The following is a 15,057-nucleotide window of genomic DNA, read 5'->3' as shown; positions in this document are numbered from 1 at the left end:
AATACCACTTCTCTGACTTAACTACCCCAGGTCACAGCAAATGCCATTTTCCATTAGTTCCTTGATAGCTAATATCTTGGTTCTTATGCCAAAAGCTGCCCCCTTCCACTTATTTTTTTGGGGAGGTGGTTTCTCCACCCTTTGTGCATTTATAGACAAGAGTTCTTTTCGAATTCATTAGTTTTCCTTAAAAGCAGGGAGTTAGTGTTACTTAAATGGTGGATGCTCACAAAACTGTACTATGGTACTAACAGCTATTAGCAGTCATGTTAGAAAAGAGGGGTGAAGAAATTTCAGTCTTGAAAAAAGGGACAAAAAAATAAGACACATGGTATTTTACCCCCATGAGTTAATCAAAGCTAAGTCTTGATAATGGGTGAGAGAAATGGTATTTCTGTTACACATATTGAGCTTCAGATACTAGTTTTAATATAATTTAGAGTAATTACAACATCTTGGGTTTTTTTGTTGTTCCCGCATCAGCTCCTCAACTTCACTACTTCCGTGCTTATTTTCACCTATGCTGCTGTCAATATCTGTATTCCCTAGGTATTGTAAAGTCTATACTGCTGGCTACTGTCCTTTGCTGTGATGGGACTTAATTTTGAACCCACAAAAGCGTTTGACTGATTCATAAGCAATGCAGCCTTATAACTGTGATAGCTGGGAACGCTGGAGAAAATTTATGGTAGAAGATGCAAAAATTATTTTTAGAAGGGAAAAAAAAAAACAACACTTTGAATGGGACTTAATCCCTCTATTTATTAGTTGAACTAAATGTTGAGTAAGACTGGCCAAGAAGCTGAGCAACAGCAGAAGTAGAAGCTTCAGAGAGGACCACAAACCCCAAGGAGCCCAGCGGTCAAACTGTGCATTATCATTTACTAAAAATCTCGAGTGCATGAGTGAAGCATGGGTTAGAAGCAGGCGTGCTGACCTCACCTAGATCTTCAAATGGCTTTTGCTATCAAGAAACTGCACATCTTTCATAATAGTCACCATCATCAGTCAGATGGGGAAGTGACAGAGTTGGAGTTAATACCACTCAGATCAATAAAAATAAATCAATACAGTATTTGATAGAACACCATAATAATTAACTAGTTCTGCAGAGATGATGGCAACTTCCAGAATGAGAGGTCTTAAAAAGAGAGAGGAGAGTCCTGCCAGAGGGGACATTTTGTTGGGGAAAATTTACCAATACAAGGTAATTATTTAAGGAATTTGTCATTGCAGGAGGCATAGCAAAATTCACACAGGACCCTGCCCGTCTTTGCCATCTCTTGCAAACTGATATCATTTCAAAGCAGAAGGCAAATAAGGAAGGACTACAGGGTGATATGTGGCACAGGGAATTCAAGGGAAGTCTCCCAAGAGCTGCTCAGTCTAAAAGAACAAATCAGAGTATGACTGTGCCAAATAGAGGGGTGAGAAGAAAAAAGGGAAGCAATTATCTGTCCTGGAAGGGGGTGCTGTACAGAACCAAAGGAGGCTTTTTCTGTGAAGGCAAGAAATAATTGATGCTTTTCAGGCTGAATTGATACATGCCGCAGATGACAGCGGAGCAAGGACTACACTGGATTAGCCAGGAGAGCCTTCATTTTTCTACAGCCTTTTAGAAAACATTTCCAGGTGGCCCCAGGAGGAGGAGAACTGCCAACATCCCACACGTGCCGCGGGAGGGCAGCAGCTGAGCGGCACCAAACCACGGCCAGCCCCGAGACCCGTCTACAGCCACCCACGGAAGGAAGGATGGAAAAGCTGAGGGAAGCCAGCCTTCACCTGGAGCACAAGGAGCACTTCCCCATGATTTTGCTGGAAACCAGACAGCCGTTGTCTCTTTTACCCTCCCACTGGGTTGCATTTCCACTCCAGCCAAAACCACAGCACTGAGGCGCCATCCAAGCTGCCTGCTGCGGTACAAGACGCTACTGCCATCCTCCCCACCTCACGGGGCACGTACATACCTGTACCACTGCCACATCCCTCCTCCATCTCTGTCACTTCCCACACATGTACCAATACGCACATAAGGTCTAAAGATTAACCCATCATAGGTCCCCATGAATTTAAAAAGAGTAAGAGATTAACAGAGGGATGAGCTCCGCTTCTGCACAGACTATGCTGCATCTGCTCCTGCAACAGGGTGGAAATTCCCAATTCCCCTGGCACACTGATACAGGGGAGCAAATAACTCAACACATAAAATTTGCTTCAGGTTCACTCTGTAGTGAAGTTGTAGTGAAAGAGCCATGTAATGAAATCAAGACTACCTAAGCGATCTCAGCCACCGAAGCAAAGAGTATATCAGTTCATATGTGAAGAAACCACGTTATTGAGCAGAATTTAGATTATGCACCTACTGTAGTGACCTTCTACTGTACCTAAATTATTTTTAGACTGAAATTGTTATTCTGGACAAAGTACTGAACGTAAAAAAATATGCATGTATTTCATATATATGCATATACTGCACACATTTTCTATGTAGTAAAGAAGCAGCTATTGATTCAGAAATATAGGGAGTTAGCTGTTCTCTGAAGGATAACCTAAACATGCATCGAGCAAGAAACCAACACCGTAACCTCTGAGAGGTGAAAACTTCCAGTAAGAATGCGAGCAGCCTTCTAAAGCCGATCCAAAAGCCACTTATTCAAAACTATCCCACCACACACACATTAAAGTAGTATTCATTACCAATGCTGCCAGGACAATGTACACCTGAAGTCCAGCAAACTGCTGGAGCAAGGGGAGTTTGTATGCATTTTACATACCAGTGGATGTAAAAATACACATTTATACTCACTTTCACAGACTTCTGCACATTGGGGCCGGGCGTGAGTACTGTTCCCATGTTTCACAGGACAACCGCCATACCTCCATAACAGAGGGACCTACACAGGTCTCAGAACAATCATCATCAACCTGCTCCAATACTCTGCAAGCAAAGAGCTGGTTATGGGTATAGTTAAGACTTACACAAGATGATGGTAACAGCTCAACAGCAAGAGCAGCAAATACTTTACAGTGGGAATGCAGTATTCCATTTTAAATGATTCACTCACATTTTGTCAGGACAGTCTGCTGTTTAGTTGTTCTACTGGGTCTCCCAATCAGAGTAGGGCTGCAGCTAAAAGGACAGTGGTAGCGCTTCTTACCTCTTCCCAGGCAAAGGTACTATACTGTCCTGCTTAATATGCTTGTTTTACACTTTATGTCCCATTTGGACTACAGCAATGTACTGAACCTTGGCAAGAAACCACTAGAAGAAGGCAAGGAAGGTACGCAAGCCAGGGAGCAGCATGAATACCAAAGCCAAAAGTCTAGCTAATGTTGAGGATCTATGTTACACTGAAAGATACAAGGAGAACAATTCCTTTCCCTAATTCCTACCACTGCACTATAAAAGCTATGACCTTCAAAATATTGGCTTTTTTTTCTTTAGGATTTGAAGCAGCCTGTTTCATCCAAGCTAACCTATAGATCAGGCAATACTCTGGCAAGAGAATATATTCCTCAACAGAGCTTTTATTGCAAAAATCAAATGTTGTATTTCTAGTCTCTTCCACATTCACTTAAAGCAATCAAGAGCAGCTATTTATCAAATGTCCTCAAAGCTATCAGGGAAGTTTGCTTAAGACTGGAAAGCCAACTTTCTTTTAAAGTAAATCTCTTGAATGAGTTACTGAGGAAAGAACAGATTGAAAGCAGAACAAAGGACAACTCTGAACCCAAAGTACGCTTATGCTGAAAGAGCCAGCAAGGACACTGGTGCTGAGAGAAGCTGCATACGTTCATATCATAACAGGGCTGGCAGAACCAGCCTCAGAAGTATCCTGGTCACTTTCAACCGAGATCTGACCTGATGGCCGTTAAACCAGACTGAACCCAACATGAAAAGCAGGCAGTTTTGCCCAAGAAAAAAAGGCGTGAGGAGGCCAAGGGAAATGGAACAGCAGAGTTGGGAATATTGTCTAATGCTGCTGAGTATTATCTGGACTACAAAAAAAGTAGCCATCATGACCTGAAATGCAGTGATGGAAGAAGTGGGGGCTGACAAAAACTTATCAAGTTACAGGAACACGAGCTATATTTCTTTAAGAAGAACACGCACTCAGTCTCTAGGAAACGCCACCCTGGCTCAGCGTTCAAAGTTTATATTCCAAGCGTGCTGAAGCTCTCAACAGGGCAAGGAGCAGATCTGCTGAATACAGCGACCACCCAAACTTTATACCTTTGGCAAACCGGGGTGAGCACCCTACGTCCAGAGCAAAGCACCAGATCTGCTCCCAGATGCGACAGATCCAACACTGGAATACACCGAAATCAGCAGGGCGGAGTGAAGCAGGCGACAGGGTTCCCTACCACACGCCCGCCCGCCCTTCGGCGGAGGGACGGGGCGGCCCCGCTCGGCACCACGGAGAGCTCCCGAGGAGGGACCCGAAGCCGCCCACCCCGTCTCGGCAGCGGCAGCGCCCGCGGAGCTGCGGGACAACCCTCCCGCCGCGCCCCCGGACCCCGCCACCACTCGGCGCGGCTGCAGACGCGAGGGGAGGCCCGCGAAGCTCCCGCACGAGGAGACAGACAGATGTCAGTCACCACCTTGGTCTTTTCAGGTCGATCAGCCCTCCTAAAACGGAAAATAGAAAGTTTGCCACAAGACAGTCATTTTACTTTCAAAGCCGGGGCAGGGGGGGGGAAGTTTCACAGACTATCTACGGAATTTGTACAAAGAAAAATTACTCTAGACAGCACCAGAGACAATAAATGGGGACGGTACAGTACAAGAAGTTATATGCATGAAGAATGATGCTATCTCCCAAAAATATAAATAAATTATCATCTTGGCAATAAATACGAGCTAAAGCCTGAAAGAACTATTTTACTTCCAGGCAACTTCATTCATAGATCTTATTAATAGTGAACCTGGTTCCTTTATGAACTCAGGAGCAGCAGGAAGAAAAGCATATAAGAAGATTACGTTAATACTATATTTAAGCATATGTAAGGACAGTGAATGAAATACTGATTATTCACTCACTCAATTCAAAAAAAAAAAAAAGCAACCACTTACTAAGAATAGCTTTCAGGGGATAAGAGAAGAGAAACTAGGCTGCACCAGAAAAAGACAGACATGGCTACAGTAGTACTCGCTATCCCTCATTATCTGCATTCATCAGTGCTGAGGTCCATGGAAATCAACCTTGATATAAAAGCATCAACGGAGATAAACTACCCAAAAGCTTTCAGACTAATGCTCCCTTTGCACAGACGGGAAGTATTTCCAACTCATTATCATGGAAAACAGCAGAGCTGGGTTTAATGTAACTTCCCAGATTTTTGCAGAGGTTTAGAGACATGGGGGGGGGGAAGAAAAAAAAAAAAAAAAAAAAAAAAAATCAGTCTTCACAGACTTTACTACAATGGAAAGACCTGACAGTCCTCATGAAATAGAGGAGAGGCTACCAGGCTCAAGCCCCCCACAGTCGGAGCACGTAAGACAGGTTGCAAAGTAAAGAGAGGATTATTTTTTGCACTTTCTTGACAGCTCTTTGGTCTAGAGACTTTACCCCTTTGCCTGTACTTTGTCAAAAGCACAGGCACACGCATTCCCAACCATACCTCCATGCTTTTGCTCGAGTCAGCTGTACTTTTTCTGTTTCATGTTCTCAAGAGCTGCTAACTCAGCAAAGGGTCCGAATTTAGCTTCTGATTAATCAAAGGCTGAACAGTCATTAACAATTGAGGCACAATCCAATCACAAACTTACAGGAGGCAGACATACCCCTAGAGCTCACCTCTACGCTCACCATCCTCCGAAGGGAGCCTGGGCATGCACTTCCACCTCGGTCTTCCGTGCGAGCTGAAGCACAGAGGTGCAGACAAGCAGGAGACTGTCAAAAGCACTTTCCCAATGCAAATTAAAATGCCAGCACACACACCCAACACACAACTTCCAGGATCACTGGTCTGAGTTAAACATTAATTTCCAGCTTCACTTTGTTATCAAAACACAGTATCACACTACATCAAACTGCAGAATACCGCTTGGTCCTGGTAAGTGGCAGGAGATAAAAAGCATCTGTAAAAATACAACTACAAGAATGTCTGTATAATACACATTAAATCCCAGGAAAGCCCATCTGCTCTCAGCACACGAATGATGACTTCGCTGGCTGTAAGAGTGCTTCTAACCAAGACAGGGGCTCCAGCTCCAGAGAAGACATCAAAGCCAACACTGCTGAGAAAATGGAAGTGTAATGCCACATGGCTGTTCCGAAAAGCATAAGGAGAAAAAAAATGGGAACACGTTTTAGCCTAGCTGGAGAAAATTACTCCAGTTTTAGCATGGAATATGACTGTAACTCACAGTTGCCTGTGTCTCCACACCTTCGAAACAGCACCCAGACTTTGTGCAGACTCCACAGGCAACATGGAGTCAGTGTCCAAAAGGGGATATTCAACACAATTAAAAGTTTTGGCTACCAAAACTACCAAAATTTAAGTGAGAAAACAATGCTATTTCTCATACAGGTTAAGCAGATGTTAAGCAGCTATCACGAAGGAGATCTCTCCCTACATAAAACCCCTTGCTAATTTCTGTAGTGTGGGAAACACACAAAAGATGCCTGCTACAAAGTTCTTTCCAGGGTGTAAGCTTGCCCAAAGACTAGCAGGATTAAAAAGTGCATAAGCACCTGACAAAACAGAAATTACCACCTCCCAATGTGAGCTACGTGTGTGTGTCAAGAGCAAGCTTTAAAACTTGGGCAGCGGAGGAAGGATATAAACCTGGTTCCCCCATGGAGCTAGCTTTATTACAAGCTTCTCTCAAACAAAGCACAGTTAAGCCATTGGCTTATCTTCATTCTTCTAATTTTTCGGAGACTTAAATATACCAGTACTGATCTTCTGTCTTTAGATATGAAAAGCATGGTAAGTCTAAGGACAAAAGAAGCCTTGAAATGTGTTATCTTAGTCTGGTTTTGATCAGTTTTCCCTTACTATCCTCCTAATAGCATCCATGATGGACCGCACCACCAAGGCTCCATCATCCTGAGGGCTATACTTTTCCCTTGGCAGCTGCTGCAAGAACGCGGCAAGTCTGTTGAGATAGTTTACTTCAATACTCTCCCAGATCCATGGTAATTTCTGCTGCACAAACTTCCTGATTTATGGTCCGTACCTTGTTTATATTATCCGTAGCCGGAATCTTCTGCTGGGGTTGCCCACATTTATTTTCCAGCTAATCTGCATGCATGTGCAAAATTTATTAATAAAAATATAGGGCTTTTGAATTAAAGATCCTACTATGATCTTACTGGGAGTCATACAAAGTCTTTTATTATTATTAAGTACTCAATACCTGTGCTCAATATTAGAGGTAAAAATAAAAACTCATTTTGTCAACAAAGTTTTAAAAAATCTGCATCTAAAGAAAGAAGTCAAAGATACTTTTTCCCCTCTAATAGTTTCCCAGCAAGCTGTGCCCAAATATTAGAGTATAATTAAGCAAGGAAAAATGCAGTGATAGTTTAAACTTAAAGATTCATTTGCTAATAAAGATGAGGAACTGAGTAAATCAACCTAAATAAAAATCAACCTCATTTTAGACACACTGAATGCTTCAACCAGAAGCCCTTCAGAATGGGAGAGGCAGGTACTAATTATCTCTGCAAATCTCAAAACTGTTTAAGTAACTGTTTAAGTTAAGATTAAATGGGAAAAAAACACTTCTCGTTGAGGCTACCTCACAATCCCTACGTAAAAACTTCATTTTCACATGCTACATCTCACAAATGAAAGAAACTAATGTTTTCCATACTTGCTTGTTCTCTTTTTGATCAAATTTTAAACAGTTCATCTCTTCCCAGAGCTGATATGACAGAACTAGTAGCAGAAAGGAGGGGGGAGAACCATTGGGAAATTAAGAGTGCTAGCACATGTGGAGTTTGGAACAATGATAAATTGCCATCAGTATAGTCCTCAAGCCTAATATTACCAAAGGCCCATCACAAAATGTTTATGTAACTTAAAGTATTATAGTAACGAAAGCAACAGAGAACAAGATAATCAGAGAGTACTCCCTTCCATGCAGCGCCAGACTCATCACCAAATGAGGAAGATTCCTACTTTCCTTTAAATTCAAAATATGGTAAATTTCTCCCATGTTTTCTCTAAATGACAGGACTCCGGATACTCAACATCTTACGTGCAAGACACAAGATATGGGTCCAAGAGCTCCATTCTGTTAGAATCTCTTTAAACTAATAAATAAATAAAAATATTTCCTGCTTATGCCTCACAAAGGAAAAGCCTCAGAAACCGAAATGGAAAAGAACATCAGTATAAATATATTAAATTTGTACTGGTGCAAACAGGAAAAAGGCGATACTCTTCAATCCCCCAAGCAGACCTTCCCTTTGCATCTCTGCCAAAAGCACTCTGTGCAGAAAAATCATGACCCAAGTGGTTACATGACACCTATAAAAGGACATTTTCACGGAAAACTGCAGAAGCCTTTACAGTGAAATTTAAAATCTTCACTCATCTCCCTTCCCCTTCAGCCCCAAGGGGCAGGGTGAAGGACAGTGCCCAAAATCTTTTGTTTTATCACTTAGGACAATGCAAGATTGCTCATCAGATCACTCCTCACCACTTTCCCAAAGGAAAATAAAGATACTCAGCATCTACTGGAAATACTTATGAAACTCAATTTCCTGTTTGTCTTCCTACCTCAAAGATCCTCTGATGTCTAATAATCTATTTGCACTCAGCCAACAGCTTTTCTTCCAGCAGAGCACCAATCTGAGAATTTCCTCCATGCAGATTCTTGTCCTCACACAACTTCTTGGCACTTACCTTTGACATCTCTACCCTCTTGTCAAATGTGATGGACTTTTCATTATGTTGACCAATTTCATTCAGGGACACTGACAGTGTGACGCTTATGCAATGGGAAATCAAGCTCAGAAACATATGAGGGTAGCAGGAGTTCCCAATAAAAATGTTTGTTCACAGGGCAATCCTCTTTTAAAAGCATGAAGAGCATCCTCAGTTTAAGAGACAGAAACACAAAGGAACCTAACCCTACGGCATCAGGGAAGAAATCTCTCCCCAGGGAAAACAAAGCACCATTCCTCTTCAAGCACATAAATAAATAAAAATTAGAAATGAAATAAAATTAAATAAAATTAACACACCAACACAACCCACAAAGACGTAAAACCATAACACCGTGCTGTCAAGTACAAAGGAAAGAAGCTTCTGGCCTCTGAGCTCCCTGGAACTTCCACAGATGCTCGGTATCACATATAAAAGCTCAGTAATGACCAGCTTCCACCAACACACACATAATTACCAAAGCAGGCAGAACATTCCCAGATCCCTCTAACCAGCAGAGACTCACAGAGGACACTTCTGTAATCAGGTTACTCCCTGGCTCTGTTGGCAGCTGGCTGGACATGCATCCAAGGGGACAGCACTGAGTCACAGCCCTCGGCAGCCAGCACTGACTCAGCCCCGCGCTCACCGCCAGCAAAGGAGGCTCAAGGTGCCTCCATGCAGCTTTTGTGGATGCAATGAATTCCCTTTGTGCAGGGATGGACAAACACCACAGCTGACCCAGAGGCAGAGAATGTAAAAATGATCCAAATTCCCCTTGCAACCAGATGTCCTTAAGAAAATGGCTCTCCAGAGCATCACTCCGAGACAAGCTCAGCTCCCAGATTAATCAGTTACATGGGTTTCTTCTTTTTTTTTTTTTTAAATTATTTTTTAAATGCACAAATATGCCGCTGCTTTGGACAGCTACAGACCCCGATACTCACAGCTGGCTCCTGACAGCTCCCAGAGCCTGCTGGCGGCCTCTTCAAGGATTCAAATTATGAAAACAAATATTTCTCATACCTACCATATAAACAACATTCACTAAAAGGATTGAAAAAATGCACTCTGTTGTTAAATGGCAGGAAAGAGAAAAAAAACAGCCACATTGTATGCAAACAGGAAAGTAACTTGCTTTAAAATGTCATTTCATTTGCTTACATAATCAATTCGCCAAGCTTTTTATTTTTTTTTTCGGTCATGCAACATTTATCCTATAAAGGTATTTCCTTTAAAACCAAAGTACATAAATAACAGCTTCTACTGTTAAATAGAGACCAAAACCACAGTTTTAATCTTTGGTACTTAAACTTAAACTGAAATCCATAGTACGGCAGCTGGATGGCCTGAGTTTCAAAGGTGCCGGGCACTTACTGGTTTCAGAAGTTGCAGAAACAGCAAGTGCTATGTGTCTCTCTTCATCAGGCCATGTCCTTCGATGTTCAAACAAAGATCCGCACCTAACGTGTCAGGGTCCTGCACCCACTGAACTGACTTCAAATGCAAGAGGCCACACTCACGGCTAGCACTTGGAGACAGCCCATTTCAGCCTTGCCTAAGACTGTCCTCACACAGAGAAGCACTAACGTGGTGCAGCCCCTGCAGCTGGTTCAACACCCACCACTGCCATCCCCAAAAGTTCCTCAAGTCACAGACAACCATCATCACAGATGACTACAGGGAGTGTAGTGAGGGGTAATGGTTTTAAACTGAAAGAGGGGAGATTTAGATTAGATATTAGGAAGAAATTCTTTACTGTGAGGGTGGTGAGACACTGGAACAGGTTGCCCAGAGAAGCTGTGGATGCCCCATCCTTGGAAGTGTTCAAGGCCAGGCTGGATGAGACTTTGAGTAACCCGGTCTAGTGGGAGGTGTCCCTGCCCATGGCAGGGGGTTGGAACCAAATGATCTTTAAGGTTCCTTTAAACCCAAACCATTCTGTGATTCTATGACATCCCAAAAACATTGATGCCAAGTTGCTTAGAAAGCATGTTATATTTCTGGTCTGTCCCATGGCTCTCCAACACGAGTGTTTGCCATCACCCTGCTTAACGGGAACCCTTCATTCCCACGCAAGATCTCTGACTAGATGACTGCAAACAACCGAAGGCATCAGAACGTTGAGCGCAGTGATGAGTTTGGTGGAGGGCAGCAGAGCCTGACCTCGCTGCAGTCCCAAACGGCAATGACGCTCTGTTTGAGCTAAAAAGCACAGCCTTTTAGAAGGTTTTAGTCACCCAAGTCAAAACACAGTTGGCTTTTAAAAGTGAGAAAAGTCACATATGGTATAATAAACAAGATAAAAGTACTCTAGAAGTCTTACATGCTCATAGCAAGAAAGAGGCCTGCCGCTGAAGGCTTACAGTACTGCATTTCCATTCCTGAATGACATACAGACCATGAAAGGGCACTAAACTTTCATCAGTTAAACCTGAGTAAGCTGGAGGCAAATATAAAAATGGCCTGAGGTCTGTGAGCGCAGCATGAGCAGAACTATGAGACACATCCCACTTCAAACACTCACTATGCACAATGTCACCTACAGCACCTTCTTAGAAAACAAGTCTTCATAAAGCAGACTCTGCCCCTGCTGAAAAAGCTGGGCTGCTCTCCTGTGAGATGAGGAGCCAGTGCTTTTGCACACAAGCCACACCGGAGAAGCCTCAGCCAGCATGCTGGCTGCTGAAAAGAAACTTTATAAAGCATGTGTGCATGAGGGGTTAGGGCCACAGCTCATCTTGTTACGCTCTGATAAACTGTATGGCAAAACGCAAGAAAATTTCTCACACGCTCCTTTTTCTTGATTACTGAAAGCAAGAATTGCACGTTTATGCAGCTATGCCTCGGCAAACTTGGAGAAGGCATCCCAGGAGGCCAGCCTTACGAAGCTGAGGTTAGCGCACTGGCACAAGGAGCGCAACCTTGATCACGCCTGAGCTGCTCTGTCCTCTTCACATGAAAACCGTGGATTTACCAGCACAGAGAAACTCTAGCCGATGGAGCACTACGCTTAATTAACTGAGGACAGTGCCTCAAAGCAAAAGTGATGCACAGTCACCTGCCAAAGCTAACTGCTCTACGCATTTCCACAAATGTGGCAGCATTCAGGGAAAGAATTTTGTGGAAGAGACAGGACTGCTCGACCTTGGGTTGCCAGAAGAGTGGCGGAAAGCTTTCCGTCCCGCTGTGCCAGTCCTGAGCGTCAAGGGTTACCAAGCTTTTCCTCTGGTCATGGCACGGCTACATGCCATAAAGGCCAAGAACCACATTATTCGCTGCAGAGAAAAAGTCAAACAGACAGAAGATTTGGCAAAACCCCCAAAAACATCTATCTTAGACATCCTAAAAGTAACAACGGTCATTCAAGACATGACTGTTTATACTAGGAGACTCATTACACAGGAGGCCCGCCTATTTTTAGAGGTAGATATCACTACAATTGAGTGCTAGATAAACCCAAACAATTTTTTTAAAAGGGTATTCCATCACTAATTATTCTAAACATCTTCTGCGCTCTGCAGGTTGGCCTGCTGCCACTCTCCAGCATAACAGCTCAGAGAACGATGCTACGACTTCACTCGCGCGACACTCAAACAGCGGTGACAGATAACTCACAGAGCAAGCAGCGTGTCCATACGAGTACAACAGACGGGGTGAACTCATCACCGCTCCTGCACGCCAAAAAAAAAAAAAAAAAAAAAAGGAGAGACCGCAATCTTGTTTATGCTACAAAAAACAGGAAGTTTTAATTTATCACCAAAAAAGATTCCCTGAGGAATAAACGTGCTACAAACAGTGGCAAAAGCCCTTGTGCAGCAGCACCACCACGTTCAGAGCCCCAGGACTCAAACCCAATACGGCGCAACATAGAAACATCAACTGCAGTTTGCTGCTGCCTGAAAGAACCTACTGCAGAAAGAACACACTGCAGAAAGAACCCCTACTGCGGGGGGGGTGAGGGTGGGTGGGACAAGATTAGGCTCCTGAACGCAGATGTATCTGCCCAAAGAACTAAATAAAAGCCCAGGCCAAGCATGTTTCTAAGGACCAGCCTGGCTGTTGTTGGCTACATCACTCACTCATCGATCTTTGTTGTGGTTTCACCAGCCTGAGCCCGGAGTCCCAACTGCTTTGCAGCCTCCTCTCCAGCCAAGTGCCACCAACGCTCCCTCAGCCTGAGTTTCGAGAGATACACGGGCAGAAAGCAGGGCTGGACTAGGCCAGCAGCCGCCCCTCGGCTACAGGCCAGCCAGGCATCCTTCCGGGGAACCCAATGGACCCTAATTTCTATAAACGTGCATGAACATGTTTTAAGCAAACCAGACTTTTTTGCACAATAACAGACATTGCAACCACAGTTTTGTTCCAGCACAGCATAAATCCAACAAGACCCAGGTGGAACTACAAAACCCAAACCCACCAGGGGCCAAAGCAACAGATGGCACGCTACAAAAAAGGGCTTCTAAGGCATTTTAACCAGCCAGGAAAGAGACACCGCATTTCACGCCCGAGCTCCTCTCGCAAGGACGCGCCCGCCTTCCCCGCTGCAGAGGGCGGGGAGCGGGTGCCGGGGGGAGGCGGCCAGCCCCGGCTCCCCCGGAGGTAGCACGTCGGCCCCGGGTGGCCGGGCGGCAGCCAGGAGAAGGGCAATCAGGCCACCGGGACCGCCGAGCTCACCTTCCCCTCCAGCAACGGGCTCCCGGGCGGTGGAGCGCCGAGCAGAGCAGGCACCCCGGTCCCTGCGGCTGCTGCGTCCCCGGGAGGCAGAAAAAGAAACGGGGCTCGGCGGCCACCCCCGCCGGGTGGCTCCCCCAGGGCAGGCGACCGGGAACAAACTTCCCGCCGCGACGCCACCCCCTCAAAATGGCTTCGCCGCCGCGGCCCCTGGCCGGGTAAAGCCGCCCGGGAGCCCGCCCCCGCCCCGCCGCCGGGGACGGCCGGGCCCCGCTCCGCATGCACCCCGCCACGCCGGCGGCCGGCAGCCCTGCCACGACCCGCCCCGCCGCGCTCAACAGGTGCGGGGCAGGGGGCAGCCGGGCCCGCTGCTGCCGGCACCTGCCGCCGCGTCAGGACCTGGACAGGTCCCGCGGGGCGCTGGCGCTGCCGCCGCCGCCGCCGCCGCCCCCAAACCTCACCTCTCCCGGCGCCGTGCCGCTGTCCGGGCCCCGCCGCCGCTCCGCCATCCGCAGCCCCAGTCGAGCCGAGCGGCGGCCCCCGCTACGCCGCCGCCGCCGACACCGGCTCCCGTGCGCGCCTGCGCGCGACCGGGAAGACCGGCCGCGCGCGCCCCCGCCGACGTGCAGGCCGCGCCTGGCCCGCCAGCGGCGCGAGCCCCGCGCGCGGGGCGGGGCCGGGGGGTGGGGCCGTCATTCCCATTGGCGAGCCCCAGGCGGGGCGGGGGCGCGAGCGGGGAGCCGGCACGCGCCCGCGCGCGCGCCCCGGGGACTACAACGGGAGCGAGGCAGGTCCGTCTGCCTGGGGAGACGGCGCTGATTGGGCGAGCGCGGCGGGGCGGGGCAGGCGGCGGCGCGAGGGGCGGGGGGTGCTGCGGCGCGGAGTGGGCAGGGGCGGGGCGGGAGCGAGGGGCGGGGCCCGCGCCGGGCTGGGGGCGGGGCCGGCGCAAGGGGCAGGAGGGGTGGGCCGGGGCCTGCACCGGAGCCTGCGCCCGGGGCACGGTCGTGCGCGCTTTCGCCTTGTGTGGCTCTGCCGGGCACCGAGCGCGCCGCCGCCTTCACTGGCACTACCCACGCCCCGCCGTTCCCCAGGCGGCGGGCGGCTGCGGGCCAGGCCAGCTGGGCTAAGCTAGGCCCGCGGCTCCCCAGCCAAGCCCTGTGCCAGGCCTCAGCAGGCGGGTGACAGCGGGGGGACCTGGCTGGCTCCGCGTGCTCTGCGTTCCGTGCAGTGTGATGGGTGCCGGGACCAGCCTCCACAGGGGTCGACGCTGGGGACGGCTCCTCGGCCGGGCCGGGGCCACTCAGCGTTCCCTTCATGGCCTGGGCAGCCTACAGGGATGAAACGGACTTCCACCAAGTGCATGGGGACAGCTGCAAGTGAGATGCCTACAACAAATACTTTAAGGAAAGCAGAAAACGAAATATGGCTTAAGTCATTAAAGTGCCTTTAGCACGTGGAAAAGGACTTTCTGGTGTTAAAACAGTCCGAAAAGGACCC

At 47.2% G+C, this 15,057-nt stretch overlaps 1 protein-coding gene across 3 annotated transcripts in view; it reads right to left on the bottom strand.

The window, feature by feature from the left end:
• Nucleotides 1–14,185, bottom strand: part of ADARB1 (adenosine deaminase RNA specific B1) — an 87,214-nt gene extending 73,029 nt beyond the window's left edge. The window contains exon 1 of one of the 3 annotated variants that reach the window (XM_074594282.1): nucleotides 14,022–14,185. The gene's annotated coding sequence lies outside the window, so the exon portion shown is untranslated. The remainder of the gene's footprint in view (nucleotides 1–14,021) is intronic. The other 2 variants (XM_074594280.1, XM_074594281.1) reach the window with 2 other exon arrangements.
• Nucleotides 14,186–15,057: the final 872 nt, after the last annotated feature.

This window comes from Larus michahellis, chromosome 7 (genome assembly GCF_964199755.1).
Source record: "Larus michahellis chromosome 7, bLarMic1.1, whole genome shotgun sequence".
Lineage (NCBI taxonomy): Eukaryota > Metazoa > Chordata > Aves > Charadriiformes > Laridae > Larus > Larus michahellis.
This window is presented reverse-complemented; position numbering and strand designations above follow the sequence as displayed.